The sequence below is a fragment of the Ambystoma mexicanum genome, chromosome 12 (genome assembly GCF_040938575.1).
Source record: "Ambystoma mexicanum isolate Mex_15411 chromosome 12, UKY_AmexF1_1, whole genome shotgun sequence".
NCBI classification, from domain to species: Eukaryota; Metazoa; Chordata; class Amphibia; order Caudata; family Ambystomatidae; genus Ambystoma; species Ambystoma mexicanum.
The window spans coordinates 204,478,692-204,502,918 of NC_090936.1; positions in this window are offsets into that span (position 1 = coordinate 204,478,692).

Consider the following 24,227-nt stretch of genomic DNA (forward strand, 5'->3'; position numbering starts at 1 on the left):
CCTCTCTCTCAACCAATACTCACACTCTCTTTACCCTCACCCACCCTGACTGCACACTCTCTCCCACACCCCACCCTACCCATCTCAAATGCCATTCAACCACATGACCCCCACTCTCTCTATCCCCAGTCACATACCCTACCTCCATCTCTCTGCCCCCACTCACTCACCCTACCTCCACTCTCTCTACCCCACCCTACATCCAGACTCTCTACCCACAACAACCCACCCTACATCCAGTCTCTCTACTCCATCCACCCTACCGCACTTTTTCTACCCTAAAACACCCAACCACCCTCCACTCTCTCTACCCACACCAACAAACCCTACCTACAATCTCTCTACTCCCACCCACCCACAACAGCCAACCATACCTCCACTCTCTACTCCACCGCCTAACAATACCCACACTCTCTGTATCCCGACCCACCCTACTCTCACTATCCTTGCCCACCCTAACCCACCCTCTCTACCCCCACCCACCTAGCAGCACAGTTTTGACCCCCACTGTCATGATCTCTGCTTCCAAAAGGTCAGGGTTTTCCCAACTCCCTTGGAAGCAGATCCATAACCCAGGTTCCGAGTGCCAACCAGTCCCAATTGGGACCTTTTGGACCCAGTCCTGGCACCAGTGGCACCAGGCTCATAAATATGCCCAGTCCCAGCGCTGGAAGCGCCGGGCTCATAATGCTTGGGTGGACTTACCTGCAGCAGACCATGCTGCTTACTTGCCTGCCAGTTGAGCCTCTGATCCTCTTCTGTTTGGAACTACTTTTCCTGTTGGGTGGGGCAGGAGCCACTCCCTAGGTTCAGAACACTGGAACTCTTCTGGAAAGCAGGAACTCTTTTCTTACCTAGGCGTGGCTGTGGAAGGAGACACCTAAGCACTACAGGAGGCTATTTAAACCACACCCGATGGATGAATCTTGCTTTGCGTTATTCTGCATCCTCTGCAGCAGAACGCTCATCGTGTCTTCTGCATCTGATCCTGGGCCTAAGGAAAAAGGCTTACCATCCTGAATCCAGTCTTCAGCAACACCTATAAAGACAAGAAAGAACAGGTTAGCATTACGGTCTTCAGTGACAGCGCTTCACTTACCTGGTCCATCGGCTGTCACCAACGCCTCGCGCTGCATTCCGGCATCTGAAAGACAAAAGCTTACCAACTCTTCGCACGCTCCGGAGGCCTTCGGCGCTGCATCCCGCATCTGAAAGACAAAACAAGGTGCGTTTAAAGACATTGGGGAACTTTAATACTCACGTGCCATTACTCCTTTCCACATCTAACCCAGTGGGTATTCCGGCACCCTGCAGCCGCGCCGAACTTATACCTGCAAAATAAAAAGACAGTTAGAGCGCATCGTGAAGCAGGCTACAAGCGCTTACTTACGTGCTTCCAGGCGCTTCTATTCATCACACGGGCTCCATCTTCAACTCACTTCAGCCCGTCATCCGCCATCGCCGGAACCCTGCAAAACAAGAGACATCATTACTAAAGACTTTTAAAGACATTAGAATTACTCGAAACTTACCGTTCGTGCAGTAAACGACGGACAGCAGTCCTCTGAAGTCAAGAGGCCTGCTCCCCTTATCCAGTGAAGAAACTGGTTACAGCACCCTGCCCCGAGGCAGATGGAGAGCACGGCGTTCACTTACCTAAGACATCTTACCCTTTCGAGTCAGACATACAGTGCACAGAGGTCCAGCCCAAAGAGCCAGCCGTGTGTTACACATCACCTTTGAAGATACGGTATACGCCCAGTCAAGACCGGCGCCTCTACGGGAATCAGGTGAGCGTTACACCCACCCGCCCTACCCTGACCCTCTCCACCCCCCACCACCCACCCTATCCCCCTTCCAACAACCACCCACCCTACCCCAACCCTCTCTAATGACATTCAGCAGCCTGACCTTCATCTCTCTACCTCCACCCGCCGATCCTACCTTCACTCTAACCCCACCCACCCTACCTCCACTCTCCCTACCCCCACCCACCCTTCGCTAGCCCCACCCTACAATTACTCTCTCTACCCCCACCAACCCACCCTCCCTCAACACTCTCTACAACTATCGGTGGGGTTTGGTGGACCCTACCTCCAAACATTCACCCACCCTCCACTCTCTTTACTCCCATTCACCCACCCTACCTACACTCTCTCTACCACCACAAACAAATCCTGCCTTCACTCTCTCTACCACACACCCCATCCACCACTCTCTCTACCCCATCCAACCTGCTGCCACTCTATCTACCAAGGCCACCCATCCTATGCGCACTCTCTCTACCCCCAACCACCCACCCATCCACCACTCTCTCTATCCTCACCCACCCTAGCACCATCTCTCTACCCCAACCACCCTACCACCAATCTCTACCCGACCCTCACTCTCTTTCCACACAACCCACTCTACCTCCACTCTCTGTGCCCCCACCCACCCTTCCCCCTCTCTCTCTACCAATACTCACACTCTCTTTACCCTCGCCCACCTCAACCCCACCCTCTCTACCACCACCCACCCACACTACCCAAACCATCTCGAATGCCATTCAACCACCTGACCCCCAGTCCCACACCCACCCACCCTAGCCCCACTCTATCCCCAGGCACAAACCCTACCTCCATCTCTCTGCCCCCACTCCCTCACCCTACCTCCACTCTCTCTACCCACACCAACCCACCCTAACATCCAGTCTCTCTACACCCATCCGTCCTATCTCCACTCTCTCTACCCTAAAACACCCACCCTCCACTCTCTCTATCCACACCAACCCAACCTGCCTCTACTCTTTCTACCCCAATCTACCTACCCTACCTCCACTCTATCACCCCCACCCTTTCTGCCCGCACCAACCACCCCTACCTACACTCTCTCTACTCCATAATAACAAACTCTAGCCCCACCCTCCCTACCTCCACTCTCTACCCAACAACCCACCCTACCCCACTCTCTCTACCCACACCCACTGACAATACCCACACTCGCTGTACCCCCACCACCCTACACTAACTATCCTTATACACCCTAACCCAACCCTCTCTACAGTCCAATCCAGCCTATCCCACTCTCTTTATCCTTACCCACCCTGACCCCACCCTTTCTACCCCCACCCACCCTATCCCCACACTCTCTAACCCCACCAACCCTACCCTGACCTTCCCTACCACCAACACTTGGGTATAGGCGCGTTATAAATGCCATATCATATCATATATCACCACTGACCCTATTCCCTTCCAACAGCCACCAACCCTACCCCAATCCTTTCTAACACCATTCACCTGCCTGACCATAATCTCTCTACCTCCCCACCTATCCTACCTCCACTCTCTCTAACCCCACCCACCCTACCTCCACTCTCTCTATCCCCACTCACCCACCCTACCTCCACTCTCGGCTATCCCCACCCTACATTCAATATCTCTACCCTCACCCACCCTACCTCCACTCTCTCTACCACCACCAACTGATCCTACCTCCACTCTCTCTACCCCACCCCCTCCACCACTCTCGCTATCCCATCCAATGTACCGCCACTCTCTCTACCCCAGCCACACACCCTATGTCCACTCTACCCCCACCCACCCAGCCTATCTCCACTCTCTACCCCCACCACCCACCCTACCAACACTCTCTATCCCCACCCACCCTACCCCCATTCTCTCTATCCTCACACACCCTACCACCATCTCTCTACCCCACCCACCCTATGTGCTCTGAAACACTTGTGTACGAGCGCAATAGAAATAAAATATCAATATCAATTCAATTCTACTTCCACTCTCTCTAGCCCCACCCACCCTACATCCACTCTCTCTACCCCCATTCACCTTACCTCCACTCGTTATCCCCCACCCTACATTCACTCTCTCTACCCCACCAGCCTGCCATACCTCCACTCTCTCTACACCCACACCATCAACCCTTCAACTACTCTCTACCTTGACCCACCCTTGCCCCACTCTCTAACCCACCCACCAACCCTAACCCCACACTCTGTTTCGCCACCCACCCATCCTACCCCCACACGTTCTATCCTCACCCACCCAACCCCATTCTCTCTACCCTCATCCACCCACCCTACCCCCACTCTCTCTACCCCCTGGCACCCACCTGTAAGAGAATTCAATTCAACACTACAGCTAAGTCAATGCCTAGTCTGGGATACTGAATGGAAACCCTTATTGATATATCTTTACGTCCAGTTCATGCGTTCTGGATGACTACCCCTATATAACACCCCTCTCTTGGAATCCTCCTGACCCCACTGAGCCAAGAAGTAGTTCTGTTTTGCACGTTTAAAGGTTTATTTGATCATTTAAACAATAGATATATATCACACTTTATAATAATTTAATAATTAAATATCACACTTAATCTGAGCAGTAATCAATAATGGATGGTCTGGCACTAGCACACTTGTGAATAGGAACAGAAGAAGAAGGTGGTAGAGAATACTTAATCTAAGTTCAGATGGATGTAATGTTAAATGAAATGCAATACAGAAAATACTCAATATAATTTCAACAAAGCAATGTAATCACTTTTCTCTGGCAATCCCCTCCCCCCTTATGCAATGCAAGGAAATGGAAGGGAAGCACACAGTTCTCAGAAATGCAATCAACTGTAATTCAGTTCACCCCAGCAAGCTTAGACTACAGATCGGAGTTTTAAACACAGGCCCAAAATGCTTTTATATGTGCTGGCAATGAAGTGAAAAATATACTAAAATGCTTTTAATTCCCTCTAGGAGGTTCAGGGTGAGTGAAATATACTTGGGATGAGTTCAGGCTCACTTTAGCAAGGATCTAGGAGTAACTAGCAGGTTAAACGAATTTTGGCAAATGAAAGCAAGAAAATTGCTGTTTTCACACGTGAAGAAATTTTGCAAATCGCGGCAAATTCGCGAGTGCGTTTTTCGCGATTACAGCAAAAGTATCGGGGGTAGGAATGCGGTTCTAGATTCGTAGGAAAGCCACGATTCTCAGCTTTCAGAGGAAAGTTACTGCAAGTCTCTAGCACAAACGGTTACGGAGATATGAGCGATTAAATAAAGGTCGTTTTTCAGATTTGAAATTTTAAAGTTCAAAAAGACAAGTGCAGCTTGCAACTAGAAAATGACAGGTGACAGCTTTACAAATGACAGGTGACAGTTAGGAGACAGTTCTACTTAGATTAGAATAGGATTGAATTATATTATTTTAACTAAGAGATTGGTTATGCACAGTTTGCTAGGTACTCTCACTATATTTTTGAATTAAATGGGCCTCGCCACGGATCTGGTCAGGTTTTAGACTGGACTCTGGTCTCTGCACTTCACAGTGATCTGGGTCAGCTCTCTCTGGTTCTGCTAACAGCGGTCTGGTCTGGGTCTCTGAAGGTGGATAGATTGAAGTCTCTATGTTAGCTCTCCGGAGGTTGATGGAGGTAAAGTATGGATTTTCCGGCAGAGCTTCCAGCTGCAAATGGATTTGAAGGTCCCTATCTGTTCTGCCTGTCTGCTTTTATGTGTTTTGAAAATGGGTGTGTGTGCAGCATCACTAGGCTCTACCCCTCTCCACTTGCCATTGGCCCAATTCTCCCCACTCCCATGATTGGGGAAGGAACTGTGAGTCAGAGTGATGCTGTAGGTTTTATGGGTCAGAGGATCCTCCCCTGTCAAATTGCACACAATCTATATTTGATAAAAAAAAACATATTTGCACAGGTACACATTTGTTTAAAATTACATGCATCCCTCACATATCACACATTACATGCACCCCTCACACCTGTTCAAACTCTGCTCTTCCTGGGGGCTTGCATTCAGAAATGGCACATATTTCACTTTTTAACTGATTTTGCAATGTCGGACATTAACCCAAATTTACACACATGTGCGCAAGGAGTATGGACATTAGTTGATGAAGTGTCAGATTTTTCACATGCACACATTTTGAGTAATATCCTCTTTTCCGCTAAAACCCCCCTAAACATACCACCGGGTCCTAACACGTCTTAAAATGTGGGCAGAAAAATCACAAGAATTATGGTGTCATTTAAATAATTTTCACAAGTCCGTACTATGAATGATCCATCTTTTTAGAGTTAGGTTCTGGCCCCAAAGGGGTGTGGTTTCCCCCCAGCACAAGGTTGAATTTCTGGTTTTTCCAGTTCTGCCAAGCCAGCTTGCTCTCACAGGCAGTGTCCTTCCAGGAGGAAGCTCCATTTACGACTCCCGCCAATAAAACATTTGCCTGAGTCAGGACAGGGCTTTGTTCAGAGCTCCTGTATTCTGTGGGGGCTCCCCTTAATTGAATTATCAGAGAGATGGCATATCCTTAGTGTGGCCAGCAAAAGGCAGATAGGCCTGGGAACACAGCTGTGACTCAAGTTTCACTCCTGATGGGGGGTAGTTGCCAGGCAAAATTGGAATCTCTTTAAGCCAGTTTTTAGCTACATGTCATTTCTGTTCCCCAGTTTTCAGCATTCAAATAAAACTAAACATTTTTACATATGCAGCTAGAATGCTGATTCTAAGTTTAAAACTATGACATTTAAACAATTGCAACCTATGTGACACTCAAAAGTAGGTCACTCATTTCTTTTAAACATTTATATTTTTAGTGTCTTTCAGTCCAAATTTACTTAAACTGCTGAAATCCACAGCTCAGCCAGTCTTGTTATAAACCTTCAAGTCACTTCAGAATATAACTTTACATTGGATCCACCTCTCAGTAAGTCTTTCTTTGGCTTGCTTTGGGTTCATTTATTCAGTTTTACACAAGAAAGTAAAATCTGGTGTTGTTTTAAAACGCCGGCTTTTTGATAGTGGTGAGTACTGGTACTGCACCCCTTTTTGGGATTTAAGAAAATGAATTCCCAACAGTTATGGGTTTGCTTTTGGCAATCAGCATTGCCATTCCCAATGGTTTCAGACTACTGTGTGGGTAGTCCAATGGTGGTTTTAGGCAGTGTCCTTCTGTGCCCATAACATCGGCAAAAATGAGTGGCAGCCTATTCTTCATGCATTTCCCTGTGCATTTTCTGGGAATCTCTGGCCATCATGATGTTTTCCATGTCAGTACTGCACAGTTTTGAGGTAGGGCTTGGATGCGTGGATAAAAACATCCCACAAGCCCCCCTCTTGCGATGGCCATTCTATTTCACTAATGGGACTCGCAAGACCTGGGATGTTTCCTCCTCTTCTTCCAATAGATGGCACAGTTCAGCATCTTTTCCTCCATCCGGTACTGATCGATAGGTTCTCCTCGCCGGTCCTGATGGGAATATTGGGCGGTACCCCGGGCCCATTGGATCTTCATTCCCGGTCCCTGGGTCATCCTCCTTGGTCATTCTCCATGGTTTCATCTCTCCTAGGATGATAAAGCAAAAGCGGCAATACCTACTCATAGACGTTTTTCCACCACTGTTGAGATAGTGGGGCAGCATATGCATTTCATCATAACGAAACATTACATTCTTATTTTGAAAAAAAAAACAGTATAACTAAGAGACAGTTTCATGCAAATCACAATATTTTAGAGACTAGATGTGGTATGTTTTATGGTTGGAACTGAATTAGTCTGAGACAGTACCCGCTAGGATTCCAGAGGATTCCTCCAGTTGTTGCAGAGTGTGCCAGGGATGGCAACATTTCAACTGGTTTATGTGGACCCACTTGTCTTCCCCTGCTGCCAAAGGACCTTTGGGGATGTGGATTTTGTAGGCCACAGGGGAGATTTTGTCTATAATCTCAAAGGGTCCCTTCCATGTAGGTAAGAATTTCCGCTGTTTTGCCTGGTTTCTTTGGAAGTTGTATAGATAGACCCGGTCCCCCACCTGATATTCCTTCCTGGAAGTCTTCAGGTCATAGTGGGTCTTCATGCTATCAGCTGATCTTTCTAGATTCCGCTGAGCATAAGCAAAAGCATGTTGAAGGTGTTTCCTTAAATTCTCCACATACTCATGAGTTGTGGAGGCATTTATCAGTGTCTGCTCTTGGGTCCTGTAGAGCAAATGCTGAGGAAGCACCATCTTGCGTCCAGTCATCAACTCAAATGGGGACATTTTGGTTGCAGATGAAGGGGTAGATCTGATGGCCATTAGGACCAGAGGTAATCGGATATCCCAACTTGGCCCAGAATCTGCCACAAACTTCTTTAATATGCTCACAATGGTTCGGTTATATCTCTCTACTGCCCCAGAAGAAGCTGGCCTGTAAGCAATATGCAACTTCCTTTTGACCCCCAGTATCTCCCACATCTTTGTCATTACTTCACTGGTGAAGTGGCTACCTCTGTCTGACTCAATCCTTTGAGGTAGACCAAAACGGGAAAAGATGTGGTTAATCATCAAGGCAGCTGCCGTTTCTGCCTTGCAATTTGGGGCTGGGAGACATTCCACCCACTTGGTAAACAAGCATGTCACAGTCAACATGTACTTATTCCCCCTAGCACAGCGAATCACGGGGCCTACAAAGTCGATTTGTAAATCTGACCATGGCAGTGTCATCCCCCTCTTTTGGAGAGGCGCACGGTGCGTGAGGGATGATGGCTGAAATTGTGCACACACAAGACACCCCTTCAAGTATTGGTCAAGGTCCTGCCCCATGTGTGGCCAGTATGTAACCTCTCTTAAGATTTCCAATGTTGTGTGAAACCCCCTATGACCGGCGGTGGCCGCATCATGGGCGTGACTTAACATCAGGCTTCGGAATGAGGTAGGAACCACCCACTGATCGTGGCCAGCTTTGGATTTCCTTACCAGCAAACCGTCTTGGATCCGGAACATTTTTGAACATTTCATCAACACCCTTAGGTCCTCTTTCCCAATGTAATCGGTATCCGTCAGGGGAAAGCTCTCAGGGTCCTCAAGGTGTTGGTAAAACTTACCAATAATTGGATCCCCCTTCTGAGCTGTAATCAAATCAGCATCAGGGGTCTCCTTACTCCATTGTGCAATTGAAAGGTCGTTGTGAGCATTTGTCTGGGACCTAGTGATAGCAGTGACCTGGATTTCCCCCAACAGGGACTCAATCTCAATTAGATCCCCTTGGATGGCCCCGGTTTTGGCCAGCTGATCAGCTAAGTCATTTCCAGTTTTGTCTGGTCCCTCTACTTTGGAATGACCCTTGATCTTTTTCCAATAGATGGTCATCTCATTCGAGGTGACCAGATCATCAATGTTTTGGATCAACTTCCCATGTTTCAAGGGTTTGTTGTTAGCACATAACATGCCTCTGGTTTTCCAATGAACCAGGTGCTCCACGAACCCGTTCCGTACATAATCCGAATCTGTGATTATGACCAGTTCGTGGAGTTGATGCTGGACAGCAGTGAGGATGGCCTGATGCACAGCCATCAATTCTGCCACCTGACTACTTCGGGGACCAATTTTGTATCCAGCGGAGGGTTCTGGGGACTCATTCACCCATGCATTCCCTACGCCGGCCACCAGTTCTTTCTCCCTGTTGTTGTCAACATGGTAAGAGCATCCATCCACATAGACAGTGGGCATTCCCTCACACTTGTCCTCTTCAAAGACTTTGTGTGGGGAATTAAGGTATGCCTCCGTGTTGTCCTTGATTTTTAGACTTTCGTCCTCGAGACAGTTTTCTCTGGCACAATCATGCAAGTCAGCCAGACCTTGCGCGAGGGGACTCTTCTTGTTTTGGCCATATCTGACCTCCACAGGAAAGCCTTGCATTGACAGAATCCAGGAAGTAATTCGGGAATTACTCACATTTCCGGCCCGGATTCTGTCACTTTGGAGATATTGCAGAGGCTGGTGTGGAGTCTCCACTATGATGTGTTCCCCCTGGATAAACGGGCGGTAATTCTTCAATGCCCACACCGTTGCCAGGAGTGCCTTCTCACAATCGTTGAATTTTTCCTCCACAGAGGATAAAGTTTTGCTCGCATAGGAGATTACTTTATTGACCTTGTCATGCTTTTGGTATAATACCGCCGTCAAGCACGTATTAGAGAACCCCGTCTCCAGGAAGAACTCCTTGTTTCTGACAGGGTAAGCTAGGCAAGGCGCTTGTGAGAGGCTTCTCTTGAGTTGTCTTACTGCCTCGGCTTGTTCTGGACCCCATTCCCACTTGACCCCCCCCTTCAGGAGATGGATCAGGGGTCTGGTGATCTCTGCGTAGCCCTCAATGAACTTTCTGCTGTAATTAGTCAGTCCAAGGAGGCTCCTTAGTTCCCGCAGAGTTGTGGGGTCTTTCAGTTTCTGAAGTGCTTCCACTTTCTTTTCCTGGGGACAGAGACCCTGAGGAGTAATCTCATGCCCCAAGAAATTAACACGGGTTCTACACCACTGTGCTTTTTGAAAGGAAAGTTTTGCTCCGGCGGCCCTCAACTGTGTCAGAACATAACGGATCTCCGCTATGTGTTCCTCAACAGTTGAGCTTTTGATGAGGACGTCATCTACATAAGCCAGGTTACCCCTCGCACCCAGGTCGGGCATGGCCTTATGTAGGAAAATATTGAACTCATTACCGGAGTTAAGGTATCCGAAGGGAGTCCGGGTCCATGTATACTGCTGGCCCCCAAAGGTAAAAGCCAGCTTGTATTGGTCCTCCCTACTGACAGGCACGATCCAGTATCCATTGGTCAGGTCTATTGCAGTGAATACCTGTGACCCCTGAATCTGGGCCAGCCCTTGGTCAATGTAGGGCAGAGGCCATCGGGAAGTATGGACCCGTTTGTTGAGCTCCCTGAGGTCGGCGCAGAGTCTCCACTGGCCGTTTGGCTTCAATATTCCCAGCACCAGATTATTGAAGGTGCTGTGGACTGGACGGATTATTCCCCAGGACTCAAGGTTCTTAATTATTTCAGTAAGGGACTCCATTGATGCGAGAGGCAAGCGATATTGCTTCACAAACACTGGAGTCATGCCAGGGTCCGTGGGGATTGTTGTTGTGTGGATGTCAGTGTGACCACAGTCATATGAGTCTACCGCAAAGAGATCTTGGAAATCCAAGAAAACTTGTTTAAACTTTTGCTTTTGTTCCAGAGTCACACAGGCATCAGCTAGGTTGACTCTCTCTTCCACCATCTGCCTGAAGCCTGGAAAGACTTCTGGTTTGGCTATTTCAGTGGCCTCCTCCAGCTGGGTGGAGAAGTCCCTGGTCAGAGTGCTGATTTGGACTGGAGGCTTCAGGTGGGAAAGGCAGCCCTCATACACCTGGAAAATCACCTCATCCCTCCTGAAGTCACAAGTCACATCTTCCTTACCATAAGGGCAAGAAGTGTACACCAGGAAGTTCCCCCCATGCCGGGTAAAAATCCTGTCTGGTGTTGTATTGTCATCACTGTCAAAGCAGTCCTTGGGGATTGGCCCTAACAGTTCATTACCTAAATCTATGGAAAAATGTCGGTCATCAACCGCCATTCCAATAATGGTGCCTGCGGCTAGAGTAATACTCTTTAAGTCGCTGTTATCCACCTCTATTGGAATGGTGTCATGTTCTATGTTGACTAATGGTGTTGGGTTTACCCCCAACCCTTGCTGTTGGAGAGAAGCGTTTAGATGTATGTAAGCATCAGGGTTTTTCAAATGTTGTCCTCTTTTAACTTTCACTTCCAGGGAGAATTGTCGGGTCCTTTCTGGGATGGTGACTTCCTCCTTGATATGAATTTCAACTGCATAAGGTAGCAATTGAGCTGACCTAAATGTTTTTTCTGGATCATCAAAGCCCATGGGATTATCCGCTAATCGGGACCAAGCTTTGAAGTTTATTAGGTCCAAACTAATGGCAAAGCGATTGAGAATGTCACTGCCTAAGTAAAAGGCGGCAGGGACGTCTCGCACGACCCAACAATTATGGACTATGCTCTTGTTGCCAATGGAGATTTTGAGCATACACCTGCTTGGCAGGAGATGTTTGGAATTAGGTGCTTCCAGGTCCATTTCCCATTTGTCTATCAGTTTGAATGTGGGAATGGCTGGATCTTTTGGGAGTTGGCGGAACATGCTTCGCTGATGAAGCTCTTCCCGTTGTTCACACACACTCGAGCGAGAACAGAGTCCTTCCCATCATTTAATTGGACAGGGATGAACAACTGCTCTCCAATTTGCTGAATATCAGCCAGGCTCTGAGCTGATTTCACATCTTTCTGGACTATAGGAGTGGGAGTTTCTGATTGTGGATTAGTAAAGAATCTCAGAGTGTTTCCTTCGAGCGTGGATTACCACTTTAGACTGGAAGGAAGGTTGATTTTCATCACCAGTCTGTGGTCCTACTGCTATTCCTGTCACGTCTGGAGTTTGGTTGTTCTGGAAGTGAAATTCTACTTGGTCAGATTTTTGTTCAACCATGTGGCAGGTGCCGTTTAAACTAACATGGTTGACACTCTGTTTTAATTTTATTGGTCGGCTGGTCTGGGTCCAGAGGACCTTGTTTACACAATCTATTAGGGGTGACAACCTTCTCAGGAGGTCATTCCCTAGTAAACAAGGGGTGCCCTCTGGAGTCACAACTATGACCGGGTGTTTCAACTTGTGTCGCCCAATTTTAATGTCCAAGGATGCAGTCCCCTCAACGGGAATTTCCTTGTCGTCAAAGTTCTGCAGTTGTCCAGGAAGAGGGGTGAGAGGAATTTGGTAATTCCCTCCCCTTCCTGCATTCAGTTCATCAAAGGCCCTCCTGGACAGAAGGGTAGCTTGAGATCCAGTGTCCACCAGTGCCAAAATTGTACCCTGCCCCTGTACTTGTACCGGGGCATAGTATCTTCCCTCCTTCTCCTCAAGGGGGCACAGATAATGCACATTTTTGGACAACTGGTGGGCTAACTTTCTGGTTTTGGACATCGCTAGCGAAGAGATTTGGGCAGAATTCTGTGGAGAGCCTTGGGAATCTGAAAGAAAAAGTTGGCAACTGGAGATCAGAGCCATTGTGGGTTCCCCTGGCTCCGGTTCCGGGCCACCCCCCCCTTTTTGGAGGCAGTCACCAGGATGGGTTTGAACCAGGGGATTTTGGTATTGTGGGTTCTGGGATGAGATGATGGGCGGCGGTAGCTCAGTCTCCATATCTCCCCAGTCTGGATTGGAATCCCTTGGGGCCCATTTTTCCTTGGGAGGAGTTCCCCCATCTCTGAAGGAGAAGATCCTTTTCCCAGGATCTTCTGGGGATCCTTCTCCTTCAAATTGGAAGATCTGTACCTCCTCCTCAAACTGTGTCTGTTTGGGTCTTTTGTTTCTCCTACCCCCCCTCTGTTCCTTAGGAGGCAGACTTTCAGGGGCAAGAGATTTTGTTTCCGGTTCCTGGGTTTCCAGGGGCTGTTTACAAGTGAAGAAGGAAGCTTCCTCTAAGGCTTTACACCCCCCTTCCTTTTGTGCCTCCTCCCTGGGAACCGGTGTGTTATCGGGGTGCTGCCCCCGTCATTGTTCTGGAGCACCAGGTCCAGAGTTTGGGGCATTCTGCGCCGGTATGCCGATCTGAGGGTTCTGCTGAGCCCTCAGTATGTGACCCAGATCCCGCGCCATATTTTGAACCTGGCGCTCTAACTGGGAAACCCGCTCAGGCTGATACGGGGCCCTGTTTTCTCCCTGGGCTGATCCCGGGAAGGGTAGCTATCCCTTCTTTGGTAGTTCCCCTGGTTGGGAAGATTTGGATACCCCTCCACTCTTGGCCTCCCCTCTCCCGGATTAGGTTGTCTGGGCTCAGGGAATTGGGGAAAGAAGGATGGATGATTTTGGGGCTGGAAATTGGGTGGATACCTGGGGAAAAAGTTCTGCCCAGGATTTGGTGAGTTTCTGCCCTCCGGTGGGAAGTTAGGAGGGAAGTTCCCTGGGTTAGGTGCTTGGCTGGATCCCCCCCCTTGGGCTGGAGGAGTCCACACATAAACCAGGATGGGTCTGTTTCCCTTGTAACGGGGACTTACATAGTCAGGAGAGCGAGGGACCCCATTTGTGGGGCTGCCTCCCTGGCTCCCTGTCTGTGACTGGCCCGAGGACCTTCTGGGCCTAGCATTATTAGGTGCAGGTAGGTTTTTAGGCCCCCCTATCTCCAAATCCAAAACGGGGGTGACCTTTACCTCTGCCACCTTGGCAGCAGCAGGGGTGCTGTTGGTTTTGGGATTTTTCTGGGTATTGCTTTTATTTTCTATGGGCTTCTGCACCTCATAGATCCGGGTAGCCTGTTCAATGACCCAGTCTAGAGATCTTTTCTCATGAAAATCTCTCACGAGCTGGGTCATTATGTATTTGGGCAAGGCATGGAAAAACGTATTAATAAATTCTCTGCTATCCGTGCGCACCCTTCTGGTGGTCTGCGCAAAGGCACGTTTCAGTTCTTGCACAAACTCTTGTGGGGCCTGATCCTCCCCACACTGCAAGTTGTAGGCTGCCTTGCGAGCCTCTTGGGGATTTCTGTGAACAGAAAAATGTTTTAATATGGCCGCCCTATAGGTGGACCACCTGGAATGATTTTGGTCCTCCAGCCCTGCAAAGAAACTGGAGTACTCTGGGGAGAATGTCCACTTTACATATTAGATACAGCTTTGGCTGTCCTTCAAATGGAAAGTCTCCATCATTTGCTCAAACAACTCTAAGTGCTCCCAAACAGAATACTTGGCGTTCTTATGATAAGGCGTGATGACGCTCCTGATTGCCTTAATCTGTTTCAATGGGTCCTTAATCAAGGCCCTTTTTGCCTTATTGGCCTTTTTGGTTCGGGTAACCCTGGTCCATTCATCCTCTGACTCAGAGGCACTGCTCCCAGAGGTTCCCGTCTGTTCTTCCAGGTTTTCCCGGATTCTGCGAGCCTGGGAATGGCTGGCAGAATGTGGGGACCTGGTCTCTTGTGTCCTGTACCGCTCAGAGGAGTCTTCAGATCCCTCCTTGCTGCCAGGATTTGATGGGTACCCCCCCCCCACTGACCTAACTGGGCAGAGGTTTTCAGGATGCCCTTAATGGGCCTACTCTCCTGGGGTTCCCCACTAAATTGCACTGTGCTTGGGTGCCCATACCCGGATGCCCGCCCCTCCATTCCTGGGTGGTACTGGCCTATGAGCCCCATGCTTCTGGCTGGATAGTAATCTGCCATCCCTGTGGCCCTGTGCTCATGTGCGCCAGGGGACATGGGGGTGGCAGAGTCCAGGGACTGAGAGAAATAAAGGCCTCTGGTACTAGGGCTCCTGGGGTTATGCTCAGGAGTTTCTCTTTCCCAGCGAACCTCATCTCTATCCGCCCCTGCTCCCTGTTGCAATGCAAGAGCCTGCGCCTTCAGTTCCTCAGTTAAGGCCTTACTAGACTCTATCAGTCTCTCCTGCATCACTACCTGTTGTTGGAGCCTATCATTGTGCTGGCAGAGAGCCTCATTCTCTCTCTGCGTTTCCTGATTGGTCCTGGAGCACTGGGTCAGTCTTTGCTGCAGGAGGGTTACCTCCTGAGCTGTGTCCCTATTGGCCTGCTCCTTTCTTGCCAGAGCATCCTCCACCTTCCTGGTGTGCTCTAACAAGTTATGGTATTCTTTTTGGAGGTCACCCAGTCCCTGGAGGGCCAGGTGATTTTCTTCCATTTTCCTTTTTAAGTGGCAGACTTCCTGGCCTAAGGTATCCCTTTCCTGACTAAGAGCCTGCATCTGTGCCGCCAGGTCGTCCCTTTGCCTTTGGAAGGCACCAGCTTTCTGGCGCTCCTGGTCAAATTCTGAGTGAGTATCCAGGTCTTTCAAAATCAGTTTATTGCTCTCTGCCTTCTCCCTATCTAGGTGGCTTTGCAGGGTGACTACCTGCTCAGCACATGCCCTATTGAAGTCTAACTGTTGCTCCAGCTTTTTCTGGCTCTGCAGTAGGGAGTCCAAACCTTCTTGGTACTCCTTCTGCAAGGCCAGAAATCTGGTATCCTGGTCAGCCTTTTCCTGTTGCAGGATGTCCATGTCCCTCTTTATTTTAATGATGTGCTGTCTACTCTCATTTTCTGACTCCTGGCTCCCTTGCAGCCTCTGCTCAGAAGAGACCAGGTCAGATTGGACCTTCTCTAACGCCATCTGTCGCTTATTCGCCAGATCTTGGCTTTCAGTACATTTATCCTGCATGTCTCCCATATATAGGTACAGGTATGCGGCTATCCTAACCATCTTGTCTTGTTCATCCTTAGCTTTAGGAGCCATGTATAGTTCACTCAGGGCCACATGTAAGGGACCCTGATCTCTCCAGATATCTGACCCTGTTTCCGTGATCTGTTGCGTGATGGCCTGCAACCAGACCATGCGGTCCTGGTGAGTCCACTCACCTCTCACAAATAACTTATGTAAGAAGTGCTCTCTGGCTATTTTCATGTCTACTAAGGTCGTCATTCTAGAGATTGGTCTCTGTCCTGACTTACAGAAATTAGTATTTTATTTTTGCAAAACAGACCTTTTTCTTAGAGCGTTCCTTTGAGGAGTGCTTTACAGCGTAACACAGCGTGTGCTCCGACCGGATATGTGTATCTGGTCAGCTGGCACGCTGTATTAATCTGCACAAGTGATAGATCTAATCCAAACGTCCGGCACGAGCCCCCAATTTGTAAGAGAATTCAATTCAACACTACAGCTAAGTCAATGCCTAGTCTGGGATACTGAATGGAAACCCTTATTGATATATCTTTACGTCCAGTTCATGCGTTCTGGATGACTACCCCTATATAACACCCCTCTCTTGGAATCCTCCTGACCCCACTGAGCCAAGAAGTAGTTCTGTTTTGCACGTTTAAAGGTTTATTTGATCATTTAAACAATAGATATATATCACACTTTATAATAATTTAATAATTAAATATCACACTTAATCTGAGCAGTAATCAATAATGGATGGTCTGGCACTAGCACACTTGTGAATAGGAACAGAAGAAGAAGGTGGTAGAGAATACTTAATCTAAGTTCAGATGGATGTAATGTTGAATGAAATGCAATACAGAAAATACTCAATATAATTTCAACAAAGCAATGTAATCACTTTTCTCTGGCAATCCCCTCCCCCCTTATGCAATGCAAGGAAATGGAAGGAAAGCACACAGTTCTCAGAAATGCAATCAACTGTAATTCAGTTCACCCCAGCAAGCTTAGACTACAGATCGGAGTTTTAAACACAGGCCCAAAATGCTTTTATATGTGCTGGCAATGAAGTGAAAAATATACTAAAATGCTTTTAATTCCCTCTAGGAGGTTCAGGGTGAGTGAAATATACTTGGGATGAGTTCAGGCTCACTTTAGCAAGGATCTAGGAGTAACTAGCAGGTTAAACGAATTTTGGCAAATGAAAGCAAGAAAACTGCTGTTTTCACACGTGAAGAAATTTTGCAAATCGCGGCAAATTCGCGAGTGCGTTTTTCGTGATTACAGCAAAAGTATCGGGGGTAGGAATGCGGTTCTAGGTTCGTAGGAAAGCCTGTCTGGTGTTGTATTGTCATCACTGTCAAAGCAGTCCTTGGGGATTGGCCCTAACAGTTCATTACCTAAATCTATGGAAAAATGTCGGTCATCAACCGCCATTCCAATAATGGTGCCTGCGGCTAGAGTAATACTCTTTAAGTCGCTGTTATCCACCTCTATTGGAATGGTGTCATGTTCTATGTTGACTAATGGTGTTGGGTTTACCCCCAACCCTTGCTGTTGGAGAGAAGCGTTTAGATGTATGTAAGCATCAGGGTTTTTCAAATGTTGTCCTCTTTTAACTTTCACTTCCAGGGAGAATTGTCGGGTCCTTTCTGGGATGGTGACTTCCTCCTTGATATTAATTTCAACTGCATAAGGTAGCAATTGAGCTGACCTAAATGCTTTTTCTGGATCATCAAAGCCCATGGGATTATCCGCTAATCGGGACCAAGCTTTGAAGTTTATTAGGTCCAAACTAATGGCAAAGCGATTGAGAATGTCACTGCCTAAGTAAAAGGCGGCAGGGACGTCTCGCACGACCCAACAATTATGGACTATGCTCTTGTTGCCAATGGAGATTTTGAGCATACACCTGCTTGGCAGGAGATGTTTGGAATTAGGTGCTTCCAGGTCCATTTCCCATTTGTCTATCAGTTTGAATGTGGGAATGGCTGGATCTTTTGGGAGTTGGCGGAACATGCTTCGCTGATGAAGCTCTTCCCGTTGTTCACACACACTCGAGCGAGAACAGAGTCCTTCCCATCATTTAATTGGACAGGGATGAACAACTGCTCTCCAATTTGCTGAATATCAGCCAGGCTCTGAGCTGATTTCACATCTTTCTGGACTATAGGAGTGGGAGTTTCTGATTGTGGATTAGTAAAGAATCTCAGAGTGTTTCCTTCGAGCGTGGATTACCACTTTAGACTGGAAGGAAGGTTGATTTTCATCACCAGTCTGTGGTCCTACTGCTATTACTGTCACGTCTGGAGTTTGGTTGTTCTGGAAGTGAAATTCTACTTGGTCAGATTTTTGTTCAACCATGTGGCAGGTGCCGTTTAAACTAACATGGTTGACACTCTGTTTTAATTTTATTGGTCGGCTGGTCTGGGTCCAGAGGACCTTGTTTACACAATCTATTAGGGGTGACAACCTTCTCAGGAGGTCATTCCCTAGTAAACAAGGGGTGCCCTCTGGAGTCACAACTATGACCGGGTGTTTCAACTTGTGTCGCCCAATTTTAATGTCCAAGGATGCAGTCCCCTCAACGGGAATTTCCTTGTCGTCAAAGTTCTGCAGTTGTCCAGGAAGAGGGGTGAGAGGAATTTGGTAATTCCCTCCCCTTCCTGCATTCAGTTCATCAAAGGCCCTCCTGGACAGAAGGGTAGCTTGAGATCCAGTGTCCACCAGTGCCAAAATTGTACCCTGCCCCTGTACTTGTACCGGGGCATAGTATCTTCCCTCCTTCTCCTCAAGGGGGCACAGATAATGCACATTTTTGGACAACTGGTGGGCTAACTTTCTGGTTTTGGACATCGCTAGCGAAGAGATTTGGGCAGAATTCTGTGGAGAGCCTTGGGAATCTGAAAGAAAAAGTTGGCAACTGGAGATCAGAGCCATTGTGGGTTCCCCTGGCTCCGGTTCCGGGCCACCCCCCCCTTTTTGGAGGCAGTCACCAGGATGGGTTTGAACCAGGGGATTTTGGTATTGTGGGTTCTGGGATGAGATGATGGGCGGCGGTAGCTCAGTCTCCATATCTCCCCAGTCTGGATTGGAATCCCTTGGGGCCCATTTTTCCTTGGGAGGAGTTCCCCCATCTCTGAAGGAGAAGATCCTTTTCCCAGGATCTTCTGGGGATCCTTCTCCTTCAAATTGGAAGATCTGTACCTCCTCCTCAAACTGTGTCTGTTTGGGTATTTTGTTTCTCCTACCCCCCCTCTGTTCCTTAGGAGGCAGACTTTCAGGGGCAAGAGATTTTGTTTCCGGTTCCTGGGTTTCCAGGGGCTGTTTACAAGTGAAGAAGGAAGCTTCCTCTAAGGCTTTACACCCCCCTTCCTTTTGTGCCTCCTCCCTGGGAACCGGTGTGTTATCGGGGTGCTGCCCCCGTCATTGTTCTGGAGCACCAGGTCCAGAGTTTGGGGCATTCTGCGCCGGTATGCCGATCTGAGGGTTCTGCTGAGCCCTCAGTATGTGACCCAGATCCCGCGCCATATTTTGAACCTGGCGCTCTAACTGGGAAACCCGCTCAGGCTGATACGGGGCCCTGTTTTCTCCCCTGGGCTGATCCCGGGAAGGGTAGCTATCCCTTCTTTGGTAGTTCCCCTGGTTGGGAAGATTTGGATACCCCTCCACTCTTGGCCTCCCCTCTCCCGGATTAGGTTGTCTGGGCTCAGGGAATTGGGGAAAGAAGGATGGATGATTTTGGGGCTGGAAATTGGGTGGATACCTGGGGAAAAAGTTCTGCCCAGGATTTGGTGAGTTTCTGCCCTCCGGTGGGAAGTTAGGAGGGAAGTTCCCTGGGTTAGGTGCTTGGCTGGATCCCCCCCCTTGGGCTGGAGGAGTCCACACATAAACCAGGATGGGTCTGTTTCCCTTGTAACGGGGACTTACATAGTCAGGAGAGCGAGGGACCCCATTTGTGGGGCTGCCTCCCTGGCTCCCTGTCTGTGACTGGCCCGAGGACCTTCTGGGCCTAGCATTATTAGGTGCAGGTAGGTTTTTAGGCCCCCCTATCTCCAAATCCAAAACGGGGGTGACCTTTACCTCTGCCACCTTGGCAGCAGCAGGGGTGCTGTTGGTTTTGGGATTTTTCTGGGTATTGCTTTTATTTTCTATGGGCTTCTGCACCTCATAGATCCGGGTAGCCTGTTCAATGACCCAGTCTAGAGATCTTTTCTCATGAAAATCTCTCACGAGCTGGGTCATTATGTATTTGGGCAAGGCATGGAAAAACGTATTAATAAATTCTCTGCTATCCGTGCGCACCCTTCTGGTGGTCTGCGCAAAGGCACGTTTCAGTTCTTGCACAAACTCTTGTGGGGCCTGATCCTCCCCACACTGCAAGTTGTAGGCTGCCTTGCGAGCCTCTTGGGGATTTCTGTGAACAGAAAAATGTTTTAATATGGCCGCCCTATAGGTGGACCACCTGGAATGATTTTGGTCCTCCAGCCCTGCAAAGAAACTGGAGTACTCTGGGGAGAATGTCCACTTTACATATTAGATACAGCTTTGGCTGTCCTTCAAATGGAAAGTCTCCATCATTTGCTCAAACAACTCTAAGTGCTCCCAAACAGAATACTTGGCGTTCTTATGATAAGGCGTGATGACGCTCCTGATTGCCTTAATCTGTTTCAATGGGTCCTTAATCAAGGCCCTTTTTGCCTTATTGGCCTTTTTGGTTCGGGTAACCCTGGTCCATTCATCCTCTGACTCAGAGGCACTGCTCCCAGAGGTTCCCGTCTGTTCTTCCAGGTTTTCCCGGATTCTGCGAGCCTGGGAATGGCTGGCAGAATGTGGGGACCTGGTCTCTTGTGTCCTGTACCGCTCAGAGGAGTCTTCAGATCCCTCCTTGCTGCCAGGATTTGATGGGTACCCCCCCCCACTGACCTAACTGGGCAGAGGTTTTCAGGATGCCCTTAATGGGCCTACTCTCCTGGGGTTCCCCACTAAATTGCACTGTGCTTGGGTGCCCATACCCGGATGCCCGCCCCTCCATTCCTGGGTGGTACTGGCCTATGAGCCCCATGCTTCTGGCTGGATAGTAATCTGCCATCCCTGTGGCCCTGTGCTCATGTGCGCCAGGGGACATGGGGGTGGCAGAGTCCAGGGACTGAGAGAAATAAAGGCCTCTGGTACTAGGGCTCCTGGGGTTATGCTCAGGAGTTTCTCTTTCCCAGCGAACCTCATCTCTATCCGCCCCTGCTCCCTGTTGCAATGCAAGAGCCTGCGCCTTCAGTTCCTCAGTTAAGGCCTTACTAGACTCTATCAGTCTCTCCTGCATCGCTACCTGTTGTTGGAGCCTATCATTGTGCTGGCAGAGAGCCTCATTCTCTCTCTGCGTTTCCTGATTGGTCCTGGAGCACTGGGTCAGTCTTTGCTGCAGGAGGGTTACCTCCTGAGCTGTGTCCCTATTGGCCTGCTCCTTTCTTGCCAGAGCATCCTCCACCTTCCTGGTGTGCTCTAACAAGTTATGGTGTTCTTTTTGGAGGTCACCCAGTCCCTGGAGGGCCAGGTGATTTTCTTCCATTTTCCTTTTTAAGTGGCAGACTTCCTGGCCTAAGGTATCCCTTTCCTGACTAAGAGCCTGCATCTGTGCCGCCAGGTCGTCCCTTTGCCTTTGGAAGGCACCAGCTTTCTGGCGCTCCTGGTCAAATTCTGAGTGAGTATCCAGGTCTTTCAAAATCAGTTTATTGCTCTCTGCCTTCTCCCTATCTAGGTGGCTTTGCAGGGTGACTACCTGCTCAGCACATGCCCTATTGAAGTCTAACTGTTGCTCCAGCTTTTTCTGGCTCTGCAGTAGGGAGTCCAAACCTTCTTGGTACTCCTTCTGCAAGGCCAGAAATCTGGTATCCTGGTCAGCCTTTTCCTGTTGCAGGATGTCCATGTCCCTCTTTATTTTAATGATGTGCTGTCTACTCTCATTTTCTGACTCCTGGCTCCCTTGCAGCCTCTGCTCAGAAGAGACCAGGTCAGATTGGACCTTCTCTAACGCCATCTGTCGCTTATTCGCCAGATCTTGGCTTTCAGTACATTTATCCTGCATGTCTCCCATATATAGGTACAGGTATGCGGCTATCCTAACCATCTTGTCTTGTTCATCCTTAGCTTTAGGAGCCATGTATAGTTCACTCAGGGCCACATGTAAGGGACCCTGATCTCTCCAGATATCTGACCCTGTTTCCGTGATCTGTTGCGTGATGGCCTGCAACCAGACCATGCGGTCCTGGTGAGTCCACTCACCTCTCACAAATAACTTATGTAAGAAGTGCTCTCTGGCTATTTTCATGTCTACTAAGGTCGTCATTCTAGAGATTGGTCTCTGTCCTGACTTACAGAAATTAGTATTTTATTTTTGCAAAACAGACCTTTTTCTTAGAGCGTTCCTTTGAGGAGTGCTTTACAGCGTAACACAGCGTGTGCTCCGACCGGATATGTGTATCTGGTCAGCTGGCACGCTGTATTAATCTGCACAAGTGATAGATCTAATCCAAACGTCCGGCACGAGCCCCCAATTTGTAAGAGAATTCAATTCAACACTACAGCTAAGTCAATGCCTAGTCTGGGATACTGAATGGAAACCCTTATTGATATATCTTTACGTCCAGTTCATGCGTTCTGGATGACTACCCCTATATAACACCCCTCTCTTGGAATCCTCCTGACCCCACTGAGCCAAGAAGTAGTTCTGTTTTGCACGTTTAAAGGTTTATTTGATCATTTAAACAATAGATATATATCACACTTTATAATAATTTAATAATTAAATATCACACTTAATCTGAGCAGTAATCAATAATGGATGGTCTGGCACTAGCACACTTGTGAATAGGAACAGAAGAAGAAGGTGGTAGAGAATACTTAATCTAAGTTCAGATGGATGTAATGTTGAATGAAATGCAATACAGAAAATACTCAATATAATTTCAACAAAGCAATGTAATCACTTTTCTCTGGCAATCCCCTCCCCCCTTATGCAATGCAAGGAAATGGAAGGGAAGCACACAGTTCTCAGAAATGCAATCAACTGTAATTCAGTTCACCCCAGCAAGCTTAGACTACAGATCGGAGTTTTAAACACAGGCCCAAAATGCTTTTATATGTGCTGGCAATGAAGTGAAAAATATACTAAAATGCTTTTAATTCCCTCTAGGAGGTTCAGGGTGAGTGAAATATACTTGGGATGAGTTCAGGCTCACTTTAGCAAGGATCTAGGAGTAACTAGCAGGTTAAACGAATTTTGGCAAATGAAAGCAAGAAAACTGCTGTTTTCACACGTGAAGAAATTTTGCAAATCGCGGCAAATTCGCGAGTGCGTTTTTCGTGATTACAGCAAAAGTATCGGGGGTAGGAATGCGGTTCTAGGTTCGTAGGAAAGCCACGATTCTCAGCTTTCAGAGGAAAGTTACTGCAAGTCTCTAGCACAAACGGTTACGGAGATATGAGCGATTAAATAAAGGTTGTTTTTCAGATTTGAAATTTTAAAGTTCAAAAAGACAAGTGCAGCTTGCAACTAGAAAATGACAGGTGACAGCTTTACAAATGACAGGTGACAGTTAGGAGACAGTTCTACTTAGATTAGAATAGGATTGAATTATATTATTTTAACTAAGAGATTGGTTATGCACAGTTTGCTAGGTACTCACACTATATTTTTGAATTAAATGGGCCTCGCCACGGATCTGGTCAGGTTTTAGACTGGACTCTGGTCTCTGCACTTCACAGTGATCTGGGTCAGCTCTCTCTGGTTCTGCTAACAGCGGTCTGGTCTGGGTCTCTGAAGGTGGATAGATTGAAGTCTCTATGTTAGCTCTCTGGAGGTTGATGGAGGTAAAGTATGGATTTTCCGGCAGAGCTTCCAGCTGCAAATGGATTTGAAGGTCCCTATCTGTCCTGCCTGTCTGCTTTTATGTGTTTTGAAAATGGGTGTGTGTGCAGCATCACTAGGCTCTACCCCTCTCCACTTGCCATTGGCCCAATTCTCCCCTCTCCGATGATTGGGGAAGGAACTGTGAGTCAGAGTGATGCTGTAGGTTTTATGGGTCAGAGGATCTTCCCCTGTCAAATTGCACACAATCTATATTTGATTAAAAAAAACATATTTGCACAGGTACACATTTGTTTAAAATTACATGCACCCCTCACATATCACAGGAGGTATCCCCTG